Here is an 8,476-nt window from a genome sequence, read left to right on the forward strand (position 1 = left end):
TCAGAATGCTGTATGTAATTAAATTAGACTGATATTTATTTTCATGTGACGTATAATTTTTTCTATTTTTTGCTGGGTAAGAAATTGTAAAATAAAACCACTTGATGATATGGTAAAGACTGGCTTTGTAGACAGGGGATACATATTTTGGCAGACTGAAAATACAGCCTGACAGAATGTGTCCCCCCACATAATGGGGGATACATATTTTGACAGACTGACTGAACAAGTCTTTATAATGAAAACATGTCCTTAACGAAGAAAGGAAAACATATTATTGCATTCGTGCAATAAACCTTGACAACAAGCACTGAAGAATAAAAACATTTATTTTGATACATGAGCCATGTAAAACTTTTTAAAGTCTCCTTGACAGAACAGCAGTAATCACACGACAAATTATACAATCCACATATTGCTATATTTCATTATTTCATTGAGCATAGTAATGTCCATCTTTACTGTACTCTACTGTTCACCTTTACTGTTTGCAGTTCAAATTAAACAGCCCTGACTCATTTAAAACTGGTTTACAGCTAATTCCTGTTCTGTATCACATAAAAGACAGAAGCACGTGACAAAACAGAACAAACAGAAGATACAGTAACAGACAAATTACTACGTACTTTGCTGTATCAATTCAAAGATTTCATGAGATGATCACAAAGTAACGATGGGCTTGTCCTTTGCCACAACTCGTTGCATTCATGCCAAATTTGCCAGTGAGACTAAACTATCAGGTTATTTCTGTGTTTTTGGAATGTTTCTTTTTTTTCATCCCAGAGGAATTATACATTTGCTTGTCCTATATTATGTTTTTGCCACGCAATGTTTTGTGTCACCGTGTTTTTCACTTTAACACTTTGTGTGCATACTTATGTTCCAGGAGTTTGCTGCTGCGTGTAAAATACAGAGTGGCAAGTGTGTTATCACCATTAAGGTAAGCTGCTTCCATGTGATGTAGCTTAAGTATGACTATAAAAATATTGGTTCTTTCTTTGTCAGAACAGGCTATTGGCAACATATACTCAGGCCTAGAATGAGGTCATTTTTAGGAGAAGTCACTTTGGCCTATGATGAATTCAAATTTATTGGGGCTTTCTGGCCACATTGTAGGGCACAAAAGTGCACAAACAGTAGGTGGTAATTACACTGTATATAGATGAAACAGTTTTAGCTGATAATTAGCTAGATGAGCTACTGTAAATAACCAACACAAACACCCATTATTAGACTGTAAACCATTAATCAAACCAATGAATAAATGCAGTCAATCAGACAATTTAAAAGCTAATTTTATGTTTCACTAGTATAAAAGTGACAGGTAAACACACACAAAGGGCAACCATTTATTGCATACTGCAGTTAGAAACTGACAATAATTAGCTGATAATTAACCTGATCAGCCACAAAGTAATTGATACACAAATTATTAAACCATTAACCAACCAACATGATTAGACCAACTGTATGATTAGAATTGTGTCGATTGCAGTGTCCATGGCCAATTCCACTCTATTTAAAGTCTGACCTTTGCAACATCTCAGTGAAAGCCATGTATCTCTCCTCTGAATATCTGGAGCGGTACTCACAAACATTCTAAAAAATGAAAAAAAAAGGAGGAGGGACAGAAATTTTTATCTTGGTGAGGAGGTGTGGTTGACGCTGTTGCTGGGTATGACTTATTCTTTTAAAAGGTGTGATTGGTTGATCCAAAAAATAGGACAGATAGAATTTAGTCTCTATTAGGGCTGAACAATTAATCAAAATTTTGTCACAATTTCAATATGTTCTGCTGCAATTTTCAAATCACAGGATGCACAACATTTTTTAAAGGCAAAATTAAGGTCAAAATACCATTTTAAATAAATATTGTGGTGCTGCAGAGGTGTACTGGCCAACACATCATTCTCTAGTTTAGTGCAGATCCCTGAAAATAACACACCATAATCATTTTAATGTGTTTTTCAACTGAGAATAATGTAAAAAATATCCTTTCCTCCAATATTACAAATCCTATTGCAATAGCAAAATCAATCAAAATAATTGCAACTAGATATTTCTTAAAATTTGTTCAGCCCTAGCCCCTATTAAGACATGGTGTAATTATGAACACTATTTAACCCTCAATAACACCCATGGACATTTTTGTCCTTTTGGATTTTAATTTTTCCATCATTTTGGCTGTGTTAATGCATATTGCATACACTTTGGTCATGTTGTGTATTTTTGTGTTAATTTAGACACTTAAACTTCATATGCTATGATATCTCTAAAATAAACTGTGTAATGAAAATGCTCCCCAATTTACATCCAGAAGATATTTTTGTCCCCTTGACTAGTGGCAAAACTGCGATTTTTGATCCCATTGTCATTGGAGCATAAAAGCATGTTTGGGTTTTTTTTTTGGCTCTCATCCTGCAGTCTTCAAAGTTGTTTTTGTATGTCTGCTGTAAACTATACTTGATGTGAATGTGGACTTAGAGAAATTAAATGTGAGCTTTGAGCTTTACTTGTAGTAAAGTTCAAAGTCCCTCAATAATCCACAGTCAAACATTCACTCATTCATCTCATTCATGTAAACAGACAGCTGCATGAAGGACACAGGTGCAAGAAAAACAGAAAAACACAAAGTCTGAGAGTCCATGAGTTTACACACACACAAAGTCTCTGGCTGGTTCTGGTCGATCGGTGCATCCCTAATATGTGCTGTACTTATTAAGGAATGCACAAGGGTTAAGATAATATCTTTTGAATAAATTGTAAGCCATACTGTAAAAGTAGCTTACAAAATATAGCAGTAGCTATTAGGGATGGGCATCAAGACCCGGTTTTACTTTAGAACCAGTTCCAAAATTACGATTACTCCAGAATCATTAAGAATTGAGATTTCCAATTCCACTATTGATTCCCATGTGCAAATTAAATGCGTCTGAAGTCACAGACTCAAACTTTTCCCGACTTGGTTTTTGTTTTCTCTGCACCTGGGTCCTTGATACACATGTATGCATTACACGGAGTGCACGTGTGATTGATGTTATCGAGTGGCTTTGAACTTACCTACATCAGCATTAAGCTCACATTGTATTTCTGTGGTTCACATCCACATGAAGCAGAGTGAATGCAAACATGCAATGAGGACCACTAACTCATATAGTTTTACCCCTACAAAGATGCACACATGTACACACACTCACGCACACACACCACATAGTGGGTGGGGGAGTTACCCATCACCTGTTCAGGCCCAGATTCTTTAACTTGCTGATGAGCCTGAAGGGCCCTATGGTGTTACACCCTGAACTGTAGTCCACAAACAGCACTCTCACATATGTAATATGATAATTTTCTTTTTTTTCAATAACAGGACAAGCTGTGGCATGTAGCAAGAACAAAGCACAGAAGAGGGGGCTATGCACCAGGGGCTATGCAGTAAGGACTTTAGTGTTGCATATGGGGCATGTGCACTACCAGGTAAGCAACTCGAGAGCCCCAAGATAAGGGATGGGCCTTGACACCCTGTTAACCCACTTAAGAACCAATTCCAAAAGTACAATTCCATCAATGGCTTTACACATATGCGTGTATTTTTGGCCCAAACCTACTGCTACATAGCCTTTCTCTACAATGTTGAACACAAATTGAAGCATTGCCATTACTTCTTAAGCGAATATAAAGAAATGGTAAAATAAAGCAGTGACCTAAAAGTATAAACAGCATCACAGGTGAGAAACTAAACTTGAATCCACAGTCATTCATTTAGAGGTTAGAAAGTATTGAGAGCCTAAGGTGATAGTTTACCCACAAATTAAATTTCTCCTGATATCTACTCATCCCTGTGCTGATGTGAGGATGGGTGAAGATCTCCAGTTCACAAAACACTCCTGGAGCTTCAGTGGAAAACAGTTTTGCGGCCAAACTTAGTGCAATTGTAGTGAATGGTGACCAGTTTAAAATGTAGAAAAAGAACACAAAAAACCCCACAAAATGTCTCCATACTCTTTGTGTGGTGTAACCCAAATGTCCGTAAGCTGCAACCTTAAAATTTGACCCAAAAAGACGCCATATTTTTAGACTAAATGTCAACTGTAACCTCTCAGACCGGAGTTGCTTGCACACGCCTAAAGTGGGTACACAAGCTCTTGCCCAAGCGGCGCAACATGAGATATACAAGGTCTTGCGATACTTTCATACCTGTGTTTACATGCTACCTGGAAGCAACTCAGACAGAGCGAGATCTTCTCAGAAATAGTTACTTGTTATGCGTACAGTTGACTTTGCAAACTCTCAACCAAGAAGAAAATGTCCAAGGACTGATGTAGAAGAGGAACATCATTTCTTTGCTGCAGCTACACCACTTGGGCAAGAGCTTGTGTACCTGCTTCAGGTGTGTGCACAGTTCCGGGCTGAGAGGCTACAGATGACATTTAGGCTAAAAACATGGTGTAAATGGCATGAGTGAAATTTCATTTTTGGGTGAACTATCACTTTAACACACACACTTCTTCAGACCACTGTCTCTGCTCTCCTGCACAGACAGGAGCTCAGTCTGACAACACACGCTAGCTTGAGGGCAAAGATGGGGGGTCAGAGATGCTGAGGTCGAGATATATTCCAAGCACAGTGTCTTGGACGAGAGTGATGCAGCGTGGCCCGGTGTGTTTTAGCCTTTAGTGATAATGGTCATAGAATGGTCAGTAAATTTCATAGAATGTTGTCTCCATCTAGATATGGTGTAATTGCAAGTGAGTATTAAAGGACAACTTTTCCAGTATTCCAGTATTGAGGGAGGCAGATACAGCTGGCAGCTGCAAAATAAGTACAACAGTATACATTGGACAAATGCGCCCCGTTGCATTGAAAGTGCTTTTTTTCACCACAGACCTGCTCAGATCGCCAGTTTTATCTCTGTCAACAGCATGCAAAGCGTCTGTCTTACCCTTCACTTGCTCCGGTCTGTGTGTAACAAAATCTCAAGGGATCTTTGCTTGTTACTGGAAAAAAACAGAGGAGCCATGACTTGTAAAAGTCAGTTGGTTGTCCCATAGTACAGGTGAGAGTTTACTAGGCCGATTGAAGTGTCATGGCTAAATATTTACCTGATTTGGAGAATGTAGATGAGACCTTTGATTTCATTGGCTGCCAGTACTTATTTGAGCCCGAGTATACGGATGAGGAGTTTGAGTTCCTACAAAGAAAGAGCGGATGAGGATAGAGAGAGAGGGGCAACGGGCAGATGAGGGTGAAGCAGCTGTTGCAATGTCTGTGAATCTGACTGACTGGTTGTGCTCCTGTGAATGCTGTGACTCTATGCCCACAGAGGAAGAATGTCTGTGTTGTAACAAGTGGGACCTGTTGCCCAGTATTTATGGTCTTGATGTGTCCAGGGATGATAGAGAAATTAGTCAACGCTGTGTAACCACTGTGGTGGGAAAATTATTCACCAAACTGGTCACTGTTGTTCCTCTTAGTTATTTCTGATGTTCTGTCAGGCACTAACTGGTTACTCGTCCTTGAACACACAGTTCTCTCTTTGGAAGAACAACTTCTGATAACACAATCACATCCCGACTCTCCCGATAAGCACTTCAGGTCCATCCTGACCCAACCTCCTTCATCTCCTAACCCTGTAAAACAGATTTACATTCTTGACTCATTATCAGTTCCTTTTTCACTTTGTGTGTGACTGTGTACTGATCCTTTGCAAAGCTCGATTAAAACACCAGAAAGACAATCTTGGTCATTGGGGTCTGTCTTAATTTTCAGATTTTCCACCACACCACCTTACAGGATTTCCGCCCTCTGACGAGCAGGGCAGTGCTGGATACCTTCTTTCATGTGCCCAAAATAAATTGGAGGCAACCAAAACCACATCGACCAAAAGGTCAACTATCCATTGAGTAAGTATAAATAATATGTCTTCATACATGTAATATCTGTACCTAGAATTATTTGACAGATGCGCCTTTTCTGTTGCATGCATTAGTTTGCCCTCAGACATTTCTAAATCATCTTAACCCTTTCCTTTCGTCCAGCCAGTACAGACTTGCAGCCTATCATGTGGTGCTGGAGTGGGCTGTCAGAGGAGAATGTCTTGTTTATGGTAACAGAAGAGTGCTGCCAAGCTGGATCATCACTGCTATCAGAAGCAAGTACCCATTACCCACTGGCACTTACAGCAGGTTCAAGGAGGCACATGTTCAGAACACATCTACCGATGAATGACTTTTCAATAATTGTACTCTTGACTGCACTGCTTTGCAGTCTACAAACCGTTCCAGTCTTTAGAGACAGTAGCAGATCCTGCATAAATCTTGCACACTGTAAGTATTTACAGTACAAAATCATCCACTCCAAATATGCAGGGGATGGACAGTAAGAAAGTACATTTACTTGAGTACTGTACTTTACTTGAGTATTTGTTTTTCTGGAAACAAATATCGTAGTCTTGTACGATTGTACCACATTTCAGCTGAAGTCAGCTGTTGTTGTTTCTTCTTTTCTAAAATGCGACTGGCCCCATGCTGTGTTCCTCACAGAAGGAAACCAAGTACAGTACCCACTCTTAACTGGGATTGATGCAAAAGCAGAAATGCGTCATCCAGGCACTCTGTAACAAGCCCAAGCAAGCACTCCCTCTTTCATTCCAACAAAACTCAGTAATGATGACGGCAGGAGAAAGACAAAATTAAATCTCAAGATGTTGTTAGAATTAGAAAAAGAGAAATAATTTCAGGTAGGCTTTTAATGTTGGATTGTTTTTATTTGGGTGAAAAATACCACACAATTATACTGCCCCTGAAGCCAGAAAGAAATCTCAGTTATATAACAGACTTGGAGAACTTCCTTGGCTTCAATCTGATTTTATGCTGTGATTTTAACAGTTACATCAGAAAAAATGACAATAGCTGTCCTTTTTGTTTTTGATTGCATTTCTATGCTGAAGTTTTTATAGTGTTTCATCATGGTTCTACAAGTAAGTCAGAGCACCATTGTGGTGGTTTCAGAGAGTTTCAAGGTTCAAACAATAAGCAGTGTATATAGAAATGAACTTTGTAATGTGTACTTTTGGATACTTAAGGTTTTTTTATCATTCATTTTTTATTGGAACAATAACAAATAGGCTAAAAGCCAGTCCAGCAAATTGCCATTTTACATTTTAGGTTTATGTACCCCCAGCCCTCAACCTCTTTCCCTATCCCTTCTTGCCCCCTACCCCAGCTCCCCTCTAGCAACCAACAGGATAGATCAGAGCAGTCCTATTTAGACAGAAAGTCTTTCAAGTCAGATATCAGATCCATCTACATTAAAATTGTGTTTGGTCCTGCATCAATAATCCTTGCTGATGGTAGTTCAGGTAAGGAATGTCCAAAAAGCTCAAGAGCCAATTAATATTTGAGATATTGTGAGGAAGTTTCCAGCACTGGACTACGATCTTCTTGGCTGCAGTTAGGCCCACCAGCCAGATTTTGCATGCTTTAGCCGTGAGGGAGAGACAGGAATGGTCATTTAGAAGATGTACAGCAGGATGTACAGCATTGGTAATACCACCCCAATTAGTCCTGCCAGTGTATTAACAACTTTTGCCCAGAAATCTAGAATCCCTGCACATTTTCATACAACATGAATAAAGGAGCCAACAGTTCTGTGGGAACAGAAAGAACAGTATGGGTCAGGGGCTAGTCCTATTTGATGCCTAATTCTCGGTTTAAAGGGGAACTATTATGCTTTTCCTCTTTTTTGACCTATAAATGTTGTCACAATGTCGGATACTCATGTTAAACGATTCCAAAGCGTCAGATAATGAGGTTCATGCATTTGGAAGTGAGCCCTGCAAGCTGTTTTGGATGGCTCTGCACGCTGTGTTTTACTGTCTTTTTTAACGATCTAGTAACATTGATGTTAATGCATGCCAGACTTACTTATATGGTCATACCCCGGCATATGCTCTAGGCCTGCCCGCTCCCCCGCTCTGCTTCGGAAGTTACATCGCTGTGCGCTGCTCTGCTGTCTACAACGATTTCACAGTGTTAGCACGTTGAGCAATGGCTCCTAGAAAATGTTTGTTCGGGTGTGAGGGAAAATTACCTTTGTTTAGCTTTCCTAAAGAGGCAAGCACCAGGCAGAAGTGGATAGAGCCAGCAAAAGAAAAATACCTCCTCTTTTTTCTCTGTCTACAGTATGTCACAGGGGACTGTTTTGTCAACATGGGCCAGTATGAAGCTGGATTAGCCGGTAGCCGGGCTCGGCAGCGCTCGCCAGCCCTTCGGAAGTCCTCGGGAGTGCGACCAATCACAGTGGAGTGGGCTCGGCGGGAGGCGTACATGGAGCAGGGCCGGGGGGGTGGAGTAAATTACACAGACCGTTTTAGCGGGACGCAGAAAATACAAGGAAGAGATGCAGTGAGAGGCACTGTGTCCCGAAGATCTACAAAGCTGTCTGTGCGGGCGATCGTGTGTAGCTGCTCTATAGGAGT

The sequence above is a fragment of the Lutjanus erythropterus genome, unplaced genomic scaffold (assembly GCF_056507025.1).
Source record: "Lutjanus erythropterus isolate fLutEry1 unplaced genomic scaffold, fLutEry1.hap2 Scaffold_160, whole genome shotgun sequence".
Classification (NCBI taxonomy): domain Eukaryota; kingdom Metazoa; phylum Chordata; class Actinopteri; order Lutjaniformes; family Lutjanidae; genus Lutjanus; species Lutjanus erythropterus.